Source organism: Zingiber officinale, chromosome 10A, assembly GCF_018446385.1.
Source record: "Zingiber officinale cultivar Zhangliang chromosome 10A, Zo_v1.1, whole genome shotgun sequence".
NCBI classification, from domain to species: domain Eukaryota; kingdom Viridiplantae; phylum Streptophyta; class Magnoliopsida; order Zingiberales; family Zingiberaceae; genus Zingiber; species Zingiber officinale.
The window spans coordinates 59,440,002-59,464,297 of record NC_056004.1 but is presented as its reverse complement, the minus strand read 5'-3'; the positions used below and the strand labels follow the sequence as shown (position 1 = coordinate 59,464,297).

Genomic DNA, 24,296 nt, shown 5'->3' with positions numbered 1-24,296 from the left:
TATGATTCCTTTACTATTTATGAGCATGAGTAGCTTTACATGTTAGCATTCAGTTTTAGCATGTTTTTATTTATATACATGCATATCGAGTTTTTGTGAGTAGATAGCGCTCACTAAGCTTTATGCTTATAGACTGCACTTCCTCCTACTGCAGATAAAGGAAAGGAAAATATGTAAGGAAGGCGACAAGGTGGTGGTGATGAAGGTGTGTGATGGCTGGACTATGGAGAGATCCAGAGTTTGCTAGCAAATGTTCAGGACTTACCTGTTTAGAGTTTCAGTTTATGTTCTAGTTCTCTTTAAATGTTATTATGAGTTGAGATTGTAATTAAGTTTATTCCGCACTTGTAGTTGGGTCCTATTGTTGGGGTGATATAGTTGTTTGCTATTGTTAGAGTAGTTCCTTCTTCTTATTGTGTTATTATACTGCGTGGTTGTGAAAAAGTATGTTCCAGCCGCCTGTGGCTGTGTATACATTGTTTGTATTGATGATTTGGTCACCGGTACAGGGGAGATTCTGCCGAAATTTTTCGGTAGAGATTCCTCGTGGTTTTTAATTATACCGGTTAAGTGGAGTTAGTAGTTAAGTAACGGTCACTCTTAGAGAGTAGTAGTAGTAGTAAGAAGGGTGGTCGTTACAGTTGGTATCAGAGCAGTTCCCATTCTCCAGCATCACACACATCAGCATCAACCTTGCCGTCTTCAAGTAAGAAAGTATTTAAGTTCTTTCTTTATTGCTTTCCTTATTATTAACTGCAGTACTGAGTAATTGCTTATGAGTGCTTAAGTAAGATAGAAGTTACTGTTTCTCCTTTCTTGATTCATACATATGTTTGTTTAGAAAGGATAGAGAAGTTAGAAAGGATAGAGAAGATATCAAGCCTTTTCTTTGCATAACTAGATGTTAAGAAGAGGATATCCCCGCACTGTTCGTACTGAGAACCAAGATCAGGTGAACGAAGAGCTTAGATCAATTAAGCCCAATCTCTCTGAAGTTCTTGTCCAACTCCAGAGACAAGTAGTAGAGCAGCAACAAGTGATTGTCAACTAGATGACCAATCAGAAGCCAGCTCCTCCCACTCCCCCAACCATTAATGTGGAGACTCCAGGGGTGACTGAAGTTCTATCAGTTGCCCCGGAAGTTACCACAACACCTAGAAGACAAGAAGCATACCTCATCCAGTGGATGAAACTGAAACCAGAAAGCTTCTGGCACGACTGAGCCCTAGGATGCCCAGGCTTGGTTCAAGACATTTGATAGCACAATGGAGCTTCTTGACTGACCAGAAGTCGAGAAGGTTGATACCATTAAGTGTGCCTCTTTTTGCCTATCTGGAGATGCTTATATGTAGTGGGAGCGAGTTAAGAGTAAGAGAGCAGTCAACCAGATGAGCTGGGTTGACTTTGAGATAGAGTTTTACTAAGAGTTCTTCCGCCAACGGATCACCAATAAACATTATGAGCAGTTTATAGAATTTGGACCAGGTGACCTACCAGTAGAAGAAGCGGTTAAAAGATTTGACAAGCTAGCTCACCGTTGCCTAGAGTTAGTAAGTACAGTGAAAGAATGAGTCAGACTGATGCTCCTAATGCTGAGACCAGAAATAACACCTAATGTGAGTAGTGAAACTCACCGACCATAGATTGGTGAAGAGCTGGTCAGCAGGGTATTAGTGAGCACTATCTGAACAACATCAAGACACAACAAACGCAACACAAGTCAGTTAAGATAGAAGACAAGACGGTGGGGAAGCAGAGACCCTAGTCAAGTAATCAGAACTGGAAGGACAAGAACAAGAAAGACCCAAGCGGGAAGATGTTCGGGTAGTCTGTGAGTATCCAAAGGTATTTCTAGAAGAGTTACTGGACTACCTCACAACAGAGAAGCGGAATTTGAAATTGAATTGGTTCCTGACGTCAGCCCAATTTCTCAGAGCTAAAAGAGTTACAAGAACAATTTCAGGAGCTACTTGACAAGGGTTTCATCCGCCCTAGTCACTCACCTTGGGGAGCTCCTGTGTTGATTGTCAAGAAGAAAGACGGATCTATGCTAATGTGCATAGATTTTAGAGTGCTGAGCAAAGTAACAGTTAAGGACTAGTACCCTCTTTCCAGAATAGATGATCTATTTGATCAGCTAAAGAGGGCAACAGTGTTCCCTAAAATATACCTGCGTTTTGGGAACCATCAGTTGAAAGCGGAAGGATGTAATACACCCAGGTAAAGCTAACAAAGTGGCAGATGCACTAAGCAGAAATTCCAGTGCATCCCTGATGTCTCTGTCATCATTAGCCCTGCCACTGCAGAAAGAGTTGTCAGACTTTGGAGTCGAAATTATTTATGGGCAACTCTCTGCATTGACTCTAGAGTCAACCCTGCTTGAGGATATACAGAGAAAGCAAAGTGAAGATCCAGATATCCAAAAGATCAAGCAAGGGATACAGGAAGAAGAAAATTTCGAATTTTGAGTATCAGACAGTGGAATTCTTTATCAGGGGAGTCGCCTTTGTGTTCCCAATGATGAAGAGCTGAGAAAGAAAATCTTAAAAGAAGCTCACAGTACACCAAGATGTACCAAGACGTGAAACAGAGGTTACGGTGGTGCGGACTCAAAAGAGATGTAGCTAAATATGTCAGTACCTGCCTGACATGCCAGAGAGTCAAAGCAGAACACCAGAGACCGGGAGGGATGCTATAACCTCTCTCAATACCGGAGTGGAGGTGGGAAGACATATCCATGGACTTTATAACAGGTCTCCCAAGAACTACGAATGGATATGATGCAAGATGGGTAATAGTGGATAGATTGACCAAGTCTGCCCATTTTCTAGCCATCAAGGTGTCCCACTCTATAGAGCAGTTGACACAGTTGTATGTTAAAGAGGTGATCAGACTTCACGGAGTTCCTAAATCTATTGTTTCTGATAGAGATGGGCGCTTCACCTCTCACTTTTGGGAGTGTGTTCAGACTGCACTAGGCACCAAACTCAAGTTCTGCACAGCCTTCCATCCTCAGACTGATGGACAGATAGAGCGAGTAAATCAAATCTTAGAAGATATACTCAGGGCTTGTGCACTAGATTTCAAGGGAAGTTGGTGCAAGTATCTGTGCTTAGCTGAATTTGCCTACAACAATAGCTATCAGGCCACCATCAAGATGACACCTTATGAGATGTTGTATGGCAGGAAGTGTAGATCACCCATTGGCTGGCAAGAAGCAGGTGAAAGAAAATAAATGAAAGTAGAACTAGACATTCAGACAGAGATGATAGATGAGATGAGACCACTCAGGCTATCCAGAAGATCAGACAGATAATTGAGACTGCCCAGAGTAGACAGAAAAGTTATGCTGACACACGCCGTAGGCCACTAGAATTCCAAGTAGGGGATTCAGTTTTTCTCAAGGTTGCTCCGATGAAGGGAGTGATGAGATTTGGCAAGAAGGGCAAATTAAGTCCTCGCTATGTAGGACCTTACTAGGAAGGTAGTTTACAAGCTGTATTTACCACAAGACATGTCAGCAATATACAATGTATTTCATGTCTCTATGCTAAAGAAGTGTATTCATGACCCGAGCCAAGTGATTCAGCCTCAAGATCCAAGAGGATCTTAGTTATGAGAGCAGATCTACGAGATAGTGGACAGAGCGGTCAAGAGACTAAGAAATAAAGAAGTGCCACTAGTGAAGGTTATCTCGCCGAGCCACGAAGTCACTTGGGAGTGGTAGGACGAGAGAGAGTATCGAGCTATTCTAAGTTCGAGACGAACTTTTTATAAGGTATGGGGAATTGTAACGACCAATTTTTCCTATTTCAAGTTCTAAAAGTCCATAAAATATTTGGAAATACTTTTAAAATATTCTAGAGATTTTTAGGAATTTTAGAGTATTTTACGTAATTTTTAGAGGTCGTTTAGTAGGGTTACAAAAAGAAAGAAAAATGTTGAAGAGGTTTCGAACCCATGATCTCGAGAGTCGACCAGCCAAACCAGCCCAACCAGCTGAGCTACACGATTTTGTTAACCTTATATGGAGCGAAATATATATATGCAGTAGCTGGAGCGTTTGAAATAAATTGAAGAAAAAGAGGCGCGGCTGAGAATCGAAGCACATACCTCTGGCTTCGAGCAAAGCCCAACGGACCAACTGGGCTAGCGATCGTTGCTAATTAAATAGGCAGCGGCAAATATATAAGCTATAGTTGGAACCAAAAATAACTCAAGTTATAAAGAGAGGACTTAAGTTATTTCCCGTAACCTAATTCCTTCTCACCTCTTCTCCTCTCACGCACGCGCGGCGCGGCGAGGCGATTTTCTGCTCTCGGCGGAAGAAAGGGCGACGGAGCTAGGTTTCCTCCTTCCGGCGCCGGCGAAGCTGTTTTCCGGCCAACCTCATCCGTGGTGGTCGTCCCGACAGAGAGGAGCACGCGTGAGCATAAGAGGAAGCCGAGGACTTCATCTTTCCGAAGCCCTAGTGTTCGTCCCGATTGGTTGTAAGTCCAAGTAAATCACGGTGAGTTGCTTCTCACCTGCAGTAGGAGTAGTTCCGATTCGTTTGGTGTTTTCTTGTTTGTTCGAGTTTTACTGGGAAGCATGATCAGGGATTTTGTTTTCTGCCGAGAGAGTTAAGGAAGATGAAGAGGTTTTTGTTTGGATTAGATTTTTGGATTTAGCTTATTCCTGATTTCGAGTTAACCTGTGAAGTTTGATGGTTAAGGTTTGCTGCCGTGTACCTTAAAAAGCTTGACAAAATCCTTCTGTGAACCTTAATCTGTGAAGAGTCCTTCTGTTAGACTTAACAAAAGCTTAATACAAAATTAATGATCTCTAATCTATAAAGAACCATCTGTATTTGCCATGTGGTGTAGTTTTCTGTGGTTTCGGGTTGCTTGTAGTAGTTGCTGCTATGATCATTAAATCCGAATTTGCTAGGTTGATTATGGGATCATTTTATTGTTGAGTAAATCAGATTTGGGTTTGTGTCATGCAATGGGTGTAGATCACTCTTATTTGGGAGTGCTGTTGGTTTTCTTTTAATGGCTTGGTTTCCTTGCTTAAGTTTTGAACAACATTAGGATAGTTTGGAATTAAAAGAGTAGTTTAAGGAATTATTTTGCATTGAATTATGTTTTGGTTCCTTATATGTTCTAATGTTCATGCATCAATTTTTTGATAGCAGCAGCATTCTTTTTAGTAGATAACAATATTAAAGCCTTAATCAGAGTTTAAAGAGGTTGATGAGATGGTGATACTGTGCTCAGAATGCTTATGTTTCCTTTACAAGTTTTATCAGTTTTGGGTTGGTTTTAATAAGCAATGAACATAAGATAGCTTGATTAAATTTTGAGCATGTAGTTAGTTTTCTTTATTGATGTTAGATTTAAGTTTGAACAGCCCTTATAGTTAGCATTTCAGATAGAGATTTCCTGATTTAGATTTCTTTGTTATGCTGCCATGAGCCTCAATTTTAGTTTTCTGTTAAGCATTGAGTGCAGATTTTTATAAGTATAGCATGCAGATTTTTATAAGTATAGTATGCAGATTTTTAATAAACAGATTTTCATAAGTACTGCTTGCAGATTTTGATAAGTATTGCATGCAGAACCCCAATCTTAGAACAGATTTTTATTAAGTTTAATATGCAGAATTTTATTAAGCATTAGTGTGCAGATTTTATTAATCATTGTGTGCAGATTTAAGTATTAGTGCAGATTTTTATTGATTAATATTGCAGAATTTTATTAGCATAGTATGCTGATTTTGGTTTAAGCATTTCAAAGTTAGAATTTGCTTAAACATTTCAGTTTCTTTTAAAGAGTATTCTTTTAGAAGTATTAACAAGTATAAGAAGCTAAAGAAAAGAAAGAAAAGGCCAAGGCCTTAAGTAGATCCTAAAGTCGAGACTTTAGGGATTTTAACACACAAGGTGCTTAAATAAATGCCAAGGCATTTTATATAAGAAGTATTTAAAGATAAAAAGTATTTTACTTTTAAAGGGCATGTCCGACAAGGTCCAAGGGATGGGCTCAGTTGCCCCTAGGCACAAGGCCTAGAAGTATCTTAGTAGTTTAGGGATTAGCTACCTGATTCTTATTAAGAATCTTGCGCAAAGTGGTACAATATCTTAGGGCAGAGAATTGATTATTATTTTGAAGTATAAAAAGTAAAAGTTTTGGAAACAAATGAAACAAACTTCAATATATGAAAGTGTAGATTTTGATCATGTCCTCATAGTAGACTATTTGTTCTTATGCATTATCATGACTATCATTTTGATTATTTATGAGTTTATTGCTATTAGTTATTGCTTATTTTATTGATAGTTTATTTCTTGTACAAGTAGCTTTACATTAGCTTTTCATGTTAGTATGTTTATTGGATTATGAGCATGATTAGCTATACATGTTTAGTATTTTCGTTAGTATGATTCTTTTATTGGATTATGAGCATGATTAGCTATACATGTTTAGTATTTCGATTAGTATGATTCCTTTATTGATTATGAGCATGATTAGCTATACATAGTATTCCGTTAATATATGATTCCTTTACTATTTATGAGCATGAGTAGCTTTACATGTTTAAGCATTCAGTTTTATGTTTTATTTATATACATGCATATCGAGTTTATTGTGAGTAGATAGCACTAAGCTTTATGCTTTATTATAACTTCCTACTGCAGATAAAGGAAAGGAAAAGATTTAGCAAGGAAGGCGACAAGGTGGTGGTGATGAAGGTGTGTGATGGTTGGACTATGGAGAGATCGAGTTTGCTAGCAAATGTTGACTTACTGTTTAGAGTTTAGGTTTATGTTCTAGTTCTCTTTAAATGTTATTATGAGTTGAGATTGTAATTAAGTTTATTCTTGTTGGGGTGATATAGTTGTTTGCTATTGTTAGAGTAGTTCCTTCTTCTTATTGTGTTATTATCTTGCGTGGTTGTGAAAAGTATATGTTCCGTTGTCACGACCTTGTTATTGATTGGTCATCCTTGTGTTGATTCTGGGATTTACCTGTGGAGTTCTCTGGATTAAGTGGAGTTGTAAATTATATTAAACTCTTAGAGAGTAGTAGTAGTAAGAGTGGGTGGGTCTGTGCAGTATGGTCAGACGGTTCCCATTCTCGACATCACACATCAATATCAACCTTCTTGGTCTTCAGTCTCTTTCCTGTATTTAAGTTCGACTTGAGTTAATTTCTGGTGTAAATGGTAAGTAAGTAGATTTTCTCCTTTCTTGATTCGTCGTATGTTTGTTTAGAAAGGATAATGTTTAAAAGAAGACTCAAGAGCCTTTTTCGCATGTATGTATAATAAATAGGATATCCCGCGTATCTGCTCGTGATAATTTTAAGACTGACTCTCCGCTGTGTGATCGCAGAGCCCGGGTGAAGACGTCCCTTTCCCGTGGTTGAGGCTCCAGTCGTAGAGCGAGTGTAAGGAAGCGGTGCCCAATCTAGATGCCGAAGCCAGCAGCTCCCTGCGGATTTGTTGCCGACTTGAAGACAAATGTGTGACGGCTCTGGAGTGGCATGGTTCCCACTAGATTCTAATTTACATGGAGACCCAGTGGTGGCGCAGTCCCCTCCAGTGGATCCGCCTTGGATGCTAGCTTCAGTACCCAAGCGTACCTCGTCAGTGGTAGAGAAGGAAAGAGCTCGGAACCCCAAGAAAGGCCACAGGATGCTCTATGGGGCTTGAAGGGAATAGTAAGAAAGCACAATCAGATGATGATGGAAGGCTTCTTGGTGACGGTGAGATGAGGTTGATACCGAAGAGAGTGTATAGTCGCTTATATGATCAGCGAAAGGTAGAGCTTTACGCAGAATTTGGTAGGTTGAACCGCCAACCTAGCAATCACGATAAGCGGCTAGTATGAAGCAGAGAATTGGACAAATCGGTGAATCGGTGAGCGGTGCTGGCTCCATCTATAGTTAATAAATCGGTGCAGTCGGTGAAATGCTCCTAATCTTTGAGCCCCTGGAGAATTAGTAGAGTGGTAGGAGGTCATCAAGGGATTAGGCACAACATCAAGCTACCACTGCAACACAAGCGTAGTGAGGAAACAAACGGTGATGTAGCAGGTCTAGAAGTAGAGGGAAGCAGGAAGCCGACACTCGTAAAAGACCCAGCAGAAGAATCGAGGGTGCGATGGTGAGTATCCCGGAGACCATACCTCACTAGTTTGACTACTACCTCCCGACCTAGGTGATTACAAGAGCTGGGGGCTTACTTGATCGCCAAGGGGAGTTCACTGTGGGGATCTGCTGTGTACATCCGCCTGCTAGTAAGGCTAAAGTTGTTCGATATTGTAAGGCGCATCTGCTATGAATCGATTTTAGGAAGGACCTTGGTAGGTGACAGTCCATAAAAGTCGGGAGGCTCCGAGTTGTTCTAAAGTTGTTCGTTAAGAGAAACATAGATTTTAGGCGCATTATCGGATGTCGGGGATTTTTGATAAATACACAGTAAGGTCTCCAGATTAGCCAGCCGGGATCGTCGAGGTGGGTCGGTTGCAGGTCGGCACAACTTGCTGAAAATTACTTTGGGCAACTCTAGCTTGAGAGAGGTACCTCTCAGCGAGAAACCATCAGTTAAAGAAATCTACAGAGAAAGCAAAGTGAAGGATATCAAAGATCAAGCAAAGGTGACAAGCAGGAAAACAACAAATGAACATGATATAAATGTGGAAGAGATGAAGAAAAAGCCGAGGAGGCACCATCAGCGAGTCTTTAATGATGAGAAGGTTACGTGTGGGTTACAGTGATCTAAGAGATGAGCACGACATGTACAGTCAAAGAGGCACGAGAGAGGAGTCAACGAGTCACGAGCGAGGAGGGATATAACCTTCGTCATGGAAGGGGGAAGACATATCAAATGGACGTAAAGGTCTCTCCAAGAACTACGAATGGATATGACGCAATATGGGTAATAGTAGATGACCAAGTCTGCCCATTTTTTAGCCATCAAGGTGTCCCACTCATATGAAAGCACAACGCTTGTATGTTAAGAGGTGAGACTTCACGGACCAGACTTCCGAAATCTATTGTTTGTTTATGAGATGGGGCTTTCACCTCTTTTGGGAGTGTCATGTACTAGGCACCGAAACTCAAGTTACTACGACCAGACCCATCCGATCGATGGATAAATAAATATAATCAAATCTTAGAAGATATGCTCGGGTGTGTACTAGATTTCGGTGCAAGATGTACATGGCGTGGTCCAACGATCAGTTGATGACACCACGACGAGCCTTTGGTTAGATGTTCAGTATGGCGAAGAAGTAGATCACCCATATTCTGAAGCAAGAAAAGAAAGTGAAATATAGTGTGATGGCGATGGACGATTTATATGTATAATGAATGACCACTGGGCTATCGGGCAGCTACGAACAGTGAGATAAGGGTGGCAGGAGCGCACGAGACGGTAGAGGTTATGACCTAGCTGAGCCGTAGGCCGAGTAGGGATTCGGTTTTTCTCAATGTCTTCTATAAAGGGAGTGATGAGATTTGGAAATTAAGTCCTCTCTTCACGAAACCTCGATTACATAGGGTAGGTAGCTTACACACATTGGAGGTGGATTTACCTACAACATGTCAATATACAATGTATTTCATGTCTCCGTGCTAAAGAAGTGTCTCCATGAACCGAGCCAAGTGTCACTGCAGATCCAAGAGGATCTTAGTTAGAGTGAACCACGATAGTGGATGGGCGCAGGCGAGAGCACTAAAGAGAGACTAGAGTGCCACTAGTGAAGGTTGCGGCCCGGACTTGCAGAAGCACAGGAAGTCACTTGGTGAGCGTAGAGGATTGTACGATGTATCCGAGATTCTATTCGGTTCGAGGAGAACTAACTTTTATAAGGTGGGGAGTGTGACCGATTTTCCTTTCAAGTTCTAAAAAGTCCATAAAAATAATTGGAAATACTTTTAAAATATTCTAGAGATTTTTAAGATTTTTTAGAGTATTTTTATGTAATTTTTGGGGGTCGTTTAGTAGGTTCAAAGAGAAAGTTTTTAAAAAAAAAAAAATGTTGAAGGTGAGATTCGAACCCCCAACCAACCGAGCTAAGCTCGTTTTGTTAACCTTATATGGGCGAAATAGCGAAATAAATAATATTTAGCTAGTTATAAGTTAAATAGAGAATAAATAGCGGTAAGAAAATATCATAGGCAAGCACATCGTTTCGAACACAACCACGACCGTAACGGACCACCAGATCGTTAAAGGAAATAAAGTATATAAGGCTATAGTTGGTAATAACTAAGTTATAAGAGAGTTATTTCCCCTTTCTCTACTTGAAAACCTCTATTAGCCTAGCCCTTTCTTGTGGCCAGCGGCGATCGAGCGCAGCACAGGTGGCTCTTCGCTCTCGAAAGCCGGACAATTCCTACGCTTCCCTCTTCGGTGGGTTTTAGAATTCCTCTCATCCCGACAGTGGTGAGCGCTGTGAGACGTAGAAGAGCATAAGAGGAAGCCATGAGTCTCGCTCCTGCATCACTAGCCCTTGATTGTAAGTCCAAGATCGCGGTGAGTTGCTTCTCACCTGCAGTAGGAGTAGCTCCGATTCGTTTGGTGTTTTCTTGTTTGTTCGAGTTTTACTGTGAAGCATGATCAGGGATTTTGTTTTCTGCCGTGAGGGGTTAAGGAAGATGAAGAGGTTTTTGTTTGGATTAGATTTTTGGATTTAGCTTGTTCCTGATTTCGAGTTAATCTGTGAAGTTTGATGGTTAAGGTTTGCTGCCGTGTACTTTAAAAAGCTTGACAAAATCCTTCTGTGAAGCTTAATCTGTGAAGAGTCCTTCTGTTAGACTTAACAAAAGCTTAATACAAAATTGTTGATCTCTAATCTATAAAGAACCATCTGTATTTGCCATGTGGTGTAGTTTTCTGTGGTTTCGGGTTGCTTGTAGTAGTTGCTGCTATGATCATTAAATCCGAATTTGCTAGGTTGATTATGGGATCATTTTATTGTTGAGTAAATCAGATTTGGGTTTGTGTCATGCAATGGGTGTAGATCACTCTTATTTGGGAGTGCTGTTGGTTTTCTTTTAATGGCTTGGTTTCCTTGCTTAAGTTTTGAACAACATTAGGATAGTTTGGAATTAAAAGAGTAGTTTAAGGAATTATTTTGCATTGAATTATGTTTTGGTTCCTTATATGTTCTAATGTTCATGCATCAATTTTTGATAGCAGCAGCATTCTTTTTAGTAGATAACAATATTAAAGCCTTAATCAGAGTTTAAAGAGGTTGATGAGATGGTGATACTGTGCTCAGAATGCTCATGTTTCTTTTACAAGTTTTATCAGTTTTGGGTTGGTTTTAATAAGCAATGAACATAAGATAGCTTGATTAAATTTTGAGCATGTAGTTAGTTTTCTTTATTGCTGTTAGATTTAAGTTTGAACAACCCTTATAGTTAGTATTTCAGATAGAGATTTCCTGATTTAGATTTCTTTGTTATGCTACCAGGAACCTCAATTTTAGATTTCTGTTAAGCATTAGTGCAGATTTATGTTTATTGTAGCATGCTAAAAGAAGTTTGATTTGCTTTCTTTTGCTTGATTCTGTTAAGTATTGCATGCAGAACCCCAATCTTAGAACAGATTTTTATTAAGCTTAATATGCAGAATTTTATTAAGCATTAGTGTGCAGATTTTTATTAAGTATTAGTGCAGATTTCTGTTGAGCATTAATATTGCAGAATTTTATTAGCATAGTATGCAGATTTTTGGTTTAAGCATTTCAAAGTTAGAATTTGCTTAAACATTTCAGTTTCTTTTAAAAGAAGTATTCTTTTAGAAGTATTAACAAGTATAAGAAAGCTAAAGAAAAGAAAGAAAAGGCCAAGGCCTTAAGTAAATTCCAACAAGGTGCTTAAATAAATGCCAAGGCATTTTATTATAAGAAGTATTTAAAGATAAAAAAGTATTTTACTTTAAAGGGCATGTACCGGACACAAGGTCCAAGGGATGGGCTCCAAGTTGCCCCTAGGCACAAGGCCTAGAAGTATCTTAGTAGTTTCGGGATTAGCTACCTCGATTCTTACTAAGAATGCGCGCAAAGTGGTACAATGCCGGGCCCAAGAGAAGTTGATTATTATTTTAAAGTATAAGACATCAAATATGTTTAGAATTAGAAAGTTTAGCTTCTTGTTATTTGAAGCATGCAGTATCAGTTTTCATTTGCTTCCTTATGAGTTTGTTTGAGCATGACTATATGTCTTATCATTTAGTTGATTTCTTGCTATTAGATTATTTAGCATGATTAGCTTTATTTTCCACAACATGCAGTTATAGTTTTATTCTTGTACAACGAGTAGCTTTACATGTTAGCTTTTGGTATGATTCCTTTTATTCGGATTGGCATATAGCTATTTAGTTAGTCGAGTAGTATAATGATTCCTATTATAAGGAGCATGATTATTGATTAGTATTCCTATGATTATGCTATACATTCCGGTTTAGTATGATTTGTTAGTACTCATTTCGGTAGTGTTTAGCTTTACAGCTCTCTTAGTTATTCCTTTACTATATTTGAGCATGAGTAGCTTTAATTCGGATGTTTGTAGTATAGTGTTAGTATACGATGTTTTTGTGCATTCCAACTATAGCATAAGCCTTGCTTATATGGAGTTTTTTAATAAGAAAGAATCTTAGACATAGAGGCGCAAGGTTGGTGAATGAAGGTGTGTGATGGTGGTGGACTATGATCCGGTGAGTCCAGATATGGATGTGCTGATCAAATCGAGTATAAGAGAGCATATGTTGAGACTGTTCTCTAGTTCTCTTTAAATGTTATTATGAGTTGAGATTGTAATTAAGTTTATTCCACACTTGTAGTTGGGTCCTATTATTGGAGTGATATAGTTGTTTGCTATTGTTAGAGTAGTCTCTTCTTTTCTCTGTGTTATTATATTATCTCGTTGGTGATTATATTGTATTTGATAGCTACATGAGTGGTATTCAGAGAGGCATCACCCATGTCTAGCCACATTTTCCGTATTCCTACGTGGTTTTAATTAATATCATCAGGTTATGGTTATAGTTCAAACGGTCCGTGGTTTCTAAGATTAGTAACCGTTAGAGTAGGTGTTATTGAGGATGCAGGTGATTCTCAGTTGGTATCGAGGCTCCCTTCTCCAAGGCGATTCTTGTTTGGTGACAATCGATTCTTGAAGATCCTCTATCAGCTCGCCTTCGTGTGGTATACTTTCTCCTTATCTCCATCTCCATCGATCACACACCTCAACCTCTAAGAAAGTATTAAGTAAGATAAGAAAGTAGTATAGTTTTCCTTCACTTAACTCGAGTAAGTAATGTGATGTTACATGTTCAGAGGTCATAGAGAATCATGTCAGAAAGTAGGACTAGGAGAGGTTAGCCTTTCAAGCTTTTCCTCTGCTCCTTGCCTGATCATAAGAGAGAATACCGTTCGTCTTGAGCGACCGTCGGGATCGTTCGTCTGGATCGCGGGAAGTTCGGGAGCGAACCCAATTGCCCTCTCGTTGTTGCAACCCACCCAAGTAGTAGAGTGAGTGATGACTGAGTATGACGTGAACAAAGTGATGGCGAATCTTGCTCCTCAACTCCCCAACCAAGCTAGATGTCGCTCCTCCACTCCCCCCCCGAGTTCTCTGGACAGACTGGTACCAGTGAACAATCAATATCAAGAAGTTCTTGGGCTCGGAAATTCCAAAGAGCCAGGATGCGGGGAAGTGAACGAATTTGAGAGCACACGAAACCGTGCCACACGGGCAGAAGTCGAGAATGTTGGCTTCGGAACCAGAAGGTTAGAGAAGTGTGTCACTTTCTTTATCTTCTTACCCTATACAGGATGATGCTGTTGATGGATGGAGAAGTAAGAGAGCGAGAGGTGAAGTCATTTGGGTTGATGAGGACAGTTTTAGTTTTCGAAAAAGTATACGCCACGGATCAATCCATAGCGGGCTACCGACCTAAACAATGACAGATAGCTATAGCTACAGTTTCGGACCTACGGTCAGAAGCGGTTGAATCGGTGACAAGCTAGCTCTAACTAACACCCATAGGAAACTCACACCACTAGATATGATAACACCTGAAAGGAATGTCGCTCTGTCTTGAGAGCATAATCGACATCGGTGGGGCTCGAGTGGGGCAAGCAGGCAGCGCAACGCAACACAACGGCGAGATAGACAACAAGAAACAGATCCCATCCAAGTGTTAATCGTATCGAGCGAAGACCCAAGGAGTGAAGATGGGTAGTCGTAGGTCGTGGTATCATTATAGTACGTTACCCGACACTGGACCCTCTAAGCGAAATTGAATTGGTGTCTGAATGCAGCGCGCAATGTTTAAATTCTGCCACATCTATTCTCTAGAGAGAGTACAAGAACAAAGAAAGCTACTTGACAAGGTTTCATCCACCTCATCACTCACCCTTGAGGCTCCGATTATGTTAAGGAGAAAACGGAATGCGGATCTATGTGCATACGGATTGCTAGATTTTGCGCTAAGTCAAAATTAGTATGTGATCTTTCTCGAATAGATGATCCTTCGACTAAAGGCGAGATCTTCCTAAAGAGGGAACAAGTATTTAAAGAGGGCAACCGTTGGACTTTGGGACCATCATATCGCTGTCGGTGATGTAAAGAGAGGCACTAAGCAGGTTCTAACAATGCAGTAGACCCTGTTATACCTATTGAAAGTTAAAGAAAAGTTGTAGAGCCCCTGCGCGAATCAAGGTATCTCTGGTACGATGCATTGACGCGAGGTTATGCGATATACGTGATATACACTAGAGGTCCCGTGGACTTTCGGGGAGAGTACCATGGTGATAGCGGAAAAAAAGGCTTCAGAGGGCTTACATCACGTAAAAAGCTCACACGATGGTGAGTCGAGCGGTGTCGTGTGCAGACGTTACTAAATATGATGCACGTGCAAAATGCAAACCGGACCCGAGATGTTACCTCTCTTCCAATCAGTGGGTGGGACATATCCATGGACTCGTAAGGTCTTCCAAGAACTACGAATGGATGAAGATGACGTATGATACTGCCCACTAGATCTTTTCGAGGTGTCCCTCTAGAGATTGGACAGCTTCGTAAGGTTAAGGAGAGGGTGATCGACTTCACGGAGTTCCGAAATCTATTGCTCGAGCAGCAGAGACGACACCTCTCACTTTTGGGGTTGTGTGTTACGGCACTAGGCACCAAAAGTACTTGACGACCTTCCATCTCGGATGATGATGACGCACATAGAAGGATGAGCAAATCTTAGAAGATACTGGTATCGGGGCTGGCGGGTACTAGTTTCAGGAAGTGAAGGTCATAAAATAACATGCTGCAGATCGCCAAGCTCAGCTTCGAGCCACTTGTAGCCACAGATGCACACCTTACCGAGAAGAGATCCATTGCATCTTGGCCGTCGGGCGGAAAAAAAAAGAAGTATGGTGGTGACGACAGTGGACATTTAGGTGATGATGATGAGACCGTGCTACCCATCTATAATAATACTTGGGGGCGGGCAGGAATGAGAGAGTACGAGAGTCTTTACACAGCAATCTGAATATCACTAAATTCAAGTAGGTAGATTCGATTGATCTCGAGTCGAGGTCACGATGAAGGAGTGATGAGTTGGTTGCAAGACAATTAAGTCGTCGAGGACTCATTCTCAGAGATAGAAGAAGATTGGGGTAGCTTATAACAAGTTACCACAAGAACATGTCATAATGTATGTGTTGTCATTCATGTCCTCCATAAAGCTTGCACACGACCCCTGGTCGGTCACCAGCGCTCGTCAATGCGAGATCGTTGAGATCATTCACAACGGATAGATGGTGGCGGAGCCGAGACTAAGAAAAAGAAGTACCACTAGTAGTTATGAAGTCAGTCGACCCGGTAACGAAGGCACCCGAGAGCACTTCACTGTGTACGATAGTGTATGAGACGAGATAATCGTGTGTATATTCTAAGTTCGGGCGACTTTATATAGTATAATATTAGCGAGCCAATTTCCTATTCAGTTCTAAAAGTCCAAAAATATTTGAAATACTTTAAAATATTCTAGAGATTTTAGTTTTACGTAATTTTGGAGGTCGTTTAGTAGGGTTACAAAAAGAAGAAGAAGTTTAAAAAAAATGTGAGGTGAGATTGAACTGAACTGGTGTGCCCAACTGAGAGCCGGCCGAAACAAAGCTAACGGTGAGATACCGTTTTGTTAACCTTATGAGGAAATATATATTTAAGCGATCATGATGTAGAGAATAAATTGAGAAGAAAAAAAAAAAGATCAGTAGGAGTAGGAACAAGGAACACTCGGGTCGACAACCTACTAATCACGAATCGCTGCGCTCTAAATTAATACATACGGATATATTTAAGTATAGTTGGTAATAGAAAAGTTATAAAGAGAGGGAGTAAGTCCCTATTCTTTCTAACTTGAAAACTCCTATCTCCTCTCCATGTCACATCGGTGAGACGGAAGCCAAGGTCGCGAGTTCTTCCTCGCGGATCAATCTTAAGTAGGCTCTCCGCAATGATTTTCGAATCCGACTTAGAAGGAGAGACGGAGAGGAGGTCGTCAGTAGAAGCAGGGTTGTGATTTGATTCTGGCGAGTCGAAGTAAATCACATTCGTGAGTTGCACACTGCCGAGAGTAGTCCTAGTTTGGTGTTTTCTTGTTTGTTCGAGTTTTACTGTGAAGCATGATCAGGGATTGTGAATCACATAAAGAAGATAGAAGGGTTTTTGTTTGGATTAGATTTTTGGATTTAGCTTATTCTCCGATTTCGAGTTAACCTTGAGTTTTGATGGTTGGAGTTTTTTGCTTGCTGTACCTTAAAAGCAACAATCTCATTGAACTTGCATGCATGAAGTCATTACTTCTACCGTCAGACTTACAATACAACAAAATGATCTCAATCTATCCCATGTTGATGGCCATGGGGTCATTAGTGCTTGTAGTAGTTGCTGCTATGATCATTAAATCCGAATTTGCTAGGTTGATTATGGGATCATTTTATTGTTGAGTAAATCGGATTTGGGTTTGTGCCATGCAATGGGTGTAGATCACTCTTATTTGGGAGTGCTGTTGGTTTTCTTTTAATGGCTTGGTTTCCTTGCTTAAGTTTTGAACAACATTAGGATAGTTTGGAATTAAAAGAGTAGTTTAAGGAATTATTTTGCATTGAATTATGTTTTGGTTCCTTATATGTTCTAATGTTCATGCATCAATTTTTGATAGCAGCAGCATTCTTTTTAGTAGATAACAATATTAAAGCCTTAATCAGAGTTTAAAGAGGTTGATGAGATGGTGATACTGTGCTCAGAATGCTTATGTTTCCTTTACAAGTTTTATCAGTTTTGGGTTGGTTTTAATAAGCAATGAACATAAGATAGCTTGATTAAATTTTGAGCATGTAGTTAGTTTTCTTTATTGATGTTAGATTTAAGTTTGAACAGCCTTATAGTTAGCATTTCAGATAGAGATTTCCTGATTTAGATTTCTTTGTTATGCTGCCATGAGCCTCAATTTTAGTTTTCTGTTAAGCATTGAGTGCAGATTTTTATAAGTATAGTTTTTACTATAGTGTCAGTCATAGTATTACATGCAGATTTTGAGGCTTTAAAGATATTGTCATTTATAGTCCCAATCTTAGAACAGATTATTGACTTCGATAGCTTGTAGTGTGCAGAATTTTGGGGCTTATGGAGCTTTATTATATCTTCTAGGTACATGTATATTTTTAGTTTTTTTGAGTGTAGATTTTTTGCAATTGCAGATGAGCAATATTATTTTAAATTTTATTAATTAAAGATTTTTTTGGTTTAAGCATTTCAAGTTAAATTTGCTTAAACATTTCAGTTCTTTTAAAGTATTCTTTTAGAAGTATTAACAAGTATAGTGCTAGAAAAAGAACTTTAGATCTAAATTGGGATTTAAACACTTGATAAAATTATGCCAAGGCATTTATATATAAAAGTATCAAGATGTTGACTTTTAGAGGCATGTGGGACCAAGGTCAAGGTCAAGGTCCAAGAATCTTAGTAGTTGGGATGATCTAAGCTGTTTGGCATCAGCCAAGAAGTTGATTATTATTTTGAATTAAAGTAAAGTTTTTGAAACAAATATCGTAGAGTTTAGCTTCTTGTTATCTTGTTATTTGTCTTATCATCATTTCTCCTTATAGTTTTCTTTTATTGGTATCATTCAGTTGCTTTTGCTTCATGATTAGATTATTGCCTTTCGATGCGCTTTATTTGCTTTATTTGCTTGTACAACATTACAACACAACATTTGCAACAGTTGCTTTTAGATTTATAGTTTTATCTATGGCACATTGGATTGAGGCTTATGTTAGCTATTTCAATTAGTATATTCCTTTATTGGATTTTGTTGGCGCATGACTAGCCATACATTTTAGTATCATAGTATGATTCCTTTACTATTTATGAGCATGAGTAGCTTTACATGTTAGCATTCGGTTTAGCATGTTTTTATTTATATACATGCATATCGAGTTTTTGTGAGTAGATAGCGCTCACTAAGCTTTATGCTTATAGACTGCACTTCCTCCTACTGCAGATAAAGGAAAGGAAAAGATTTAGCAAGGAAGGCGACAAGGTGGTGGTGATGAAGGTGTGTGATGACTGGACTATGGAGAGATCCAGAGTTTGCTAGCATATGTTCAGGATTTACCTGTTTAGAGTCTCAGTTTATGTTCTAGTTCTCTTTAAATGTTATTATGAGTTGAGATTGTAATTAAGTTTATTCCGCACTTGTAGTTGGGTCCTATTGTTGGAGTGATATAGTTGTTTGCTATTGTTAGAGTAGTTCCTTCTTTTTATTTGAGTTATTATACTGCGTGGTCGTGTGATTATATGTTCCAGCCGCCTGTGGCTGAGTATACACCGTTTGTATTGTTGATTTGGTCACCGGTACAGGGGAGATTCTGTCGAAATTTTTCGGTAGGGTTTTCCTAGAGATTTTTAATTATACCGGTTAAGTAGAGTTAGTAGTTAAGTAACGGTCACTCTTAGAGAGTAGTAGTAGTAGTAAGAAGGGTGGTCGTTACATTTCAGATCCGTCAACTCTTGCACACTAGGTTAATCAATTAGATTATAAATACTCTAACTTTAATACACTTGTCATTTATCAAAACCTAAGTTAAATCATTAGTACAACTTGCACCAATAGATTAGTTAAGTTATAAAGGTTTAAACGATCGAGTTCAATCGATTTAAAATGAATTAAGGTATATTTTTGAAGAAGAAAAAAACCTTTTCTTTTTTTTCTCTTTTCTCCCAACTCACATATCCAGCACCACCGTATGCCACCGGCGTGTCATCGCTTATTTGTCTCTTTTATTTTTTTTTTGTCATCATCTTTCGCATTTCCTTCTTCTCCTTTACTTTTCCCAATAGAACCTTTTTTCCTTCACTTTTCCCAATGGTAACTTTTTTCTTCTTCTCTTTTCAAGCGCGAGACCTTTTTATTTTTCTCCTTTATCTTCTCCAACAAGTAAAAAACGTAGTACCAGCTGTTGTCCTCTTTCCAGCAATAAGAGCAGTTATCAACCCTTGCATCTTCTTCATCTTCTCGTGTTTTCTAGGATTTTATTGATATCACAAGAATAGTCATATTTGTCTTTCTCTCTGTGTCGTTGCTAAGCTCATCGAAACAAGTCGAGGTTGCTACCAAACTTTGCTTCTTCTTCCTTATCTTATTTTCTCTATTTTTCTCAAGCGCAACGGTCTTTCTTTGATCTTTTCCAGCGAATAACCCTTTACAAGTAGTTTTTTTTCCTCTTCATCCAACTACAAAAAGAGTCTTAAGTTTTTCCTTTCTTCCTTCATATTTCATTAATTGAAGAAGAATTGTAAACTATACATTTTATTTTTATTACATTGCTAGTTTTTTCATTAATTGAAGAAGAATTGTATACTATACATTTTATTTTTATTACATTGCTAGTTTGGATGATTAGAACATAATGAGATATCATATATAAGAATATTAAATAGTATAAGGAAGCAACATCATAAATATTTTTTTGACTTTGAGTTATAGAGAACCCAGAGCTAAATATTTTATATTGTATTAATTTTTTAAATTTTTTTATTAAATTTATCCCCTCTAGTTGAAATTTAGAGTTACTATTGATGTAGATCAAAGTTGAATGGTATATATTATGGCAACCATAAACTATAATTACTATAACATAATTGATATGTATTGATTATACTTAAAGTATTATTATAATGTTATAATAATTATAAATCTATAATTGCTATAACAACACAAACAAATAAAGATAATTTTCGAAAATAAAAATGTATCCACTCACGAGACGAGTCATTCTTTTGATAATAAATAAAATGGAATTTTTTTTGACAATTTCAAAATATATATATATATATATATATATATATATATATATATATATATATATATTTTTTTTATTCCTTAGAAAATGTATTTTAAAGAACATTTTAAAGGCATTTCGAATTTGGAAAAGGTAATTATGATTAGGGTAATGCTAAATGATCAAAATCTGACCAGCTAGAATCAATACATGCAAGTGTACATATGGGTATTTTAGTAATATCATATGTGTACATTAATTACATGCATGTACATGCATGCATTCTAATTGGAAGATAAAAAATTCTAGCTGGCCAAATTCTGGCCAACAAGAATTACCGTTATGATTATCTAGGAAATATGATTCATGTCTCTTGATTTTCCCTGAATATGCTATGGACAAATAAGTATGGTTTGATAGAGCTAGTATTAAGGGCATCTCCAATGCAAGCTTTTTAAAAGGTTTGTAAAAATAAAAAAGCTCAACAAAAAAGCTCTAATGAGTGGAGAGATAAGGTTTGAGGTTTTTATTTTAAGAGCAGGTTTGAAATATCAAACCTGCTTTTTTCTCTTGGGGATGGAGCTACCAATCATTGAGAAATAATAGTGCATGTTGACTTCTTTTTAAATAATTAAAAAATATTTTTTAAATTATAAATTAAATATTAAATAAAGATGAGAAATTATAAATTATAAATTAAATTATAAAGTATAAGTTCATTAATTTATTAATTAAAAATTACAAATAAATTAAATTAAAGAGGAGAATTAAATAAATTATTAAGTAAAAATTATATAGAGATATTAAATGAAAAAAGTAATAAATAAAGATGTGTGATTTTTAATGTAGGACCCATAAAAAAGTTGTATGGAGGTTTTTTTATTGTGGAGAGAATATTAGGTTTTTTTCTCAATTGATGTGGCGTTGATGTGACATATTGAAAATTACAAAAAAAAAACTTATAGAGAGGTTTAACAATAGGAGATGTGCTAAGTGAGTGGCGGATTTTCCTCGATAAATGTTAAATAGTGAATCTCAAAAGCAATTAAGTTGACCATTCATTCATTTCGTGAGATGCATAAACGAGCCTATTCAAATAGTATTTAATCAGGCGAGAACCTTGACATTCATTGAGTTTTACCATTCATTTAAAGTTGCTTGCTTTAACAAACATCAAAAATATATTACATCCACGCTTGATATGATTAACATTTGATCGTAGACACTCACTCTCATCTGATACAAAGAAGCGAAATAGTTACGAGAAGATGAATACATCGATATAATTAATACCTCCATCAACAACCATTCATTCATTCACATGCCGGCTTATTGTCGAAGCTCGTCAAGCAGATAGCAAATGCTTGGAAGGCGGAGAGCGGGTACTGATAATCCATGGTGAAAGATGTCCTTTCCTATCGTTCCAAACTGAAGAATAACCTTTTCTTGCTCAACTGGAGAGATGCTGCAGGAAGAATCTACTGCTGCTACAAGCTGAAAGTTCTTGACAGAAGCCACGGTTACTCGTCCTCTGAAGTTCAAGCACCAGCACTGAAGTTGTTCGTGCCATCTAGGCGCCTTGTTTTTCAGAACGAGCGGCTCCCCGTCGGAAAACTCCGTCACCGGTTCCTTGCCCTTCGTGGCCGGTGCTCCGGAGGGTTGCTCATCGACGGCGTGAGTGAAACTGCGGGGTGCCGGCACACTTCCGCCTTCCTGAATGGAAGAGAGGGGAATCGAGTGCATGGCGCACTGGATTCTTCTCGGACCTCGAGTTCGGAGGAGATTGAGCTCATACGAAATGGTGGCTATATTGTAGTTGCCGGCGGGCACTCGAGGTGAAACTTGCTTGCAATTGATCCTTCGGTTGGATGAACGATTACGCGAAGAAATTGCAGCATCGTATGGAGGTTGGCTGTCGTAGACCGTAAACTTGGTTCCTAGAAAATTTGATCTGGTTGAGATCGAGAAGACTATTAGAGAACAAAAACAGGAAGGAAAATGTAATGAATTCTGAAGCGTAGAGTATCGCTTGCCTCGCTTTGCCACTGTAGGTGCTGCTAGCTCGCGAGAAATCATCAGCGGTGAGCGAGATCACGAAGTCAGTGCTAGTTGCCCTTCTGATCTTGCGAGCAGCAAGCAACATCTTGTCGTTCTGCATCCGCAGTGCTGTGATTATCAAAGATCGCGACTAACTTCAGCAATAGATCTAAAAGTTTCTGCAAACTGAATGTAAACAAACAGCGACTGCAAACTGGAGAAAGAAATTTGCTTACATGGGCTCAGACCGAGGTATAACCGGAAGGTTGATGTTGCTCGATCCCTTCTCATGAAGCACTGAATGGGATAATCTCGTGGCGCAGGCTGTTTTTGAGATCGACAATGGAAGAATTGAAGAGCAAGAAATATGCGGCAGAATCATCACGAAGAGAAGCGAAGAGGAGGCAACCTGCTTTAGGGAGATGGGGAAGGTGATCCGGCCGCAATGCTCAAGGGATTTGACAACTTCCTTGGTGATGCTCCGCCAGAGACGGCACACGGCGGCGCATCCCACCACATTCCTTCTCGCCGGCCACGAGACTTCACTCCCCTCGACCCGCCTGATGACGTCCAAGAGGAGCTCCGGAGGTAGATTCGCCCACCTTTCCTGCGGCTGCTCCAGATTCGGCGGGTGTTGCCACGGAGTACGCTGGGAACAGCCTCCGCTGTGCGCGATCGTCTTCGATTCGGTGGTTCCTCCTCCGCGCCAGCCTCTCTTGGGCACGCTTCCAGGGCCGTCTCTCTTCTCCTTCAGCTCGCGGACGAGGCTCTTAAACGGCATCGCTCAGATCCAAGGGTGGTATGAGGGTTTGTAGCTTACAAGGTTTGGTTATGTAGATTTACTATATCGGAGAAGAGCGCTAGGGTTTGATTCAAGGAGACATGCTACCGATGTCTCCATCGCCGCCTTCTCTCTAAGAACCTGAGGGAGAACAAGAAGAAACTCAATAAAAATTGGGCGAAACCAAGATTTGGCTTGCTACCCCTGATCCGACGGAAGCGAATCGAATCAGAGGCGGAGATCTCCGAGCTCGAAAGCAGAATCAAGAACCACTCACCAAAAGACCATCCTCCCTCCGCTTTTTGTTCCTCCGGGATGGGGAAAAAAAACCTAGCAAGAGAAGAAGATACGAGATTCTTCATTCCTCCACCAAAAGTCGAGAAACTTTACAAAATTCCAAGAAATGAGGGGGAAAAATCAAATACAAACCTCGCGTTCTTCAACCTCTGCCGATCCTCAAATCGGGCGTCTCGATCCTGTAACCGATCAAAGCGAAACAAAACATCGGCGGAGAAGCATTCCCTCCTACAAGATGCGGTAAGAAATTCTTCCTCCCCCCAAAGCTCCGAGCTTTATCTTCCTATCAGCTATATATAACTCATCCACACTGCTCTCGTGTTGCATTATTGTACCAATAAACGACAATAGAAAGATGGCCTCCAGAAGGGTTCGCGCCTGCTTGAGGACGCATAGAACAATACTAACTTAGAAAAGAAGAAGGAGAAGATCGCAATTCGATGAACACAAACTTCTTCTCCTCGTTGCGTTGCAATTGTTCTCTACCCTTTTTTCCAAGCTTAAGAATGGACGTCGATGTCTGCCGGAAGCCAACCGCTGTCGCTGTTACGCTCCTACTTCCTCAAGTTTTTACAGGTACAGATCGTAGTGAGAAATTGGGAGGAAAAAACAAAAAAACACAAAAATCTAAGAACAATGTTTATCCTGAATTCTCCGCAACAAATTTAATAATGTGGATGGACCTTAAAAAGTGGACGATGCGGCTCATACACTCATCCCATCCCTCGTGTGGCTGTCGACTGAGCAGACCATGCCTGCTCACATGCTGCTCCCTAGCTGTCTGCTTAATGATGGGAAAGCACGCCTACCGATCAGTGACTTACGTTGAAGACAAGGGAC

The 24,296-nt window shown here is 39.3% G+C and overlaps 1 pseudogene; it reads right to left on the bottom strand.

Annotated features, from left to right (window-relative positions):
* Positions 1–21,467: 21,467 nt before the first annotated feature.
* Positions 21,468–24,296, bottom strand: LOC122027185 (annotated as a pseudogene).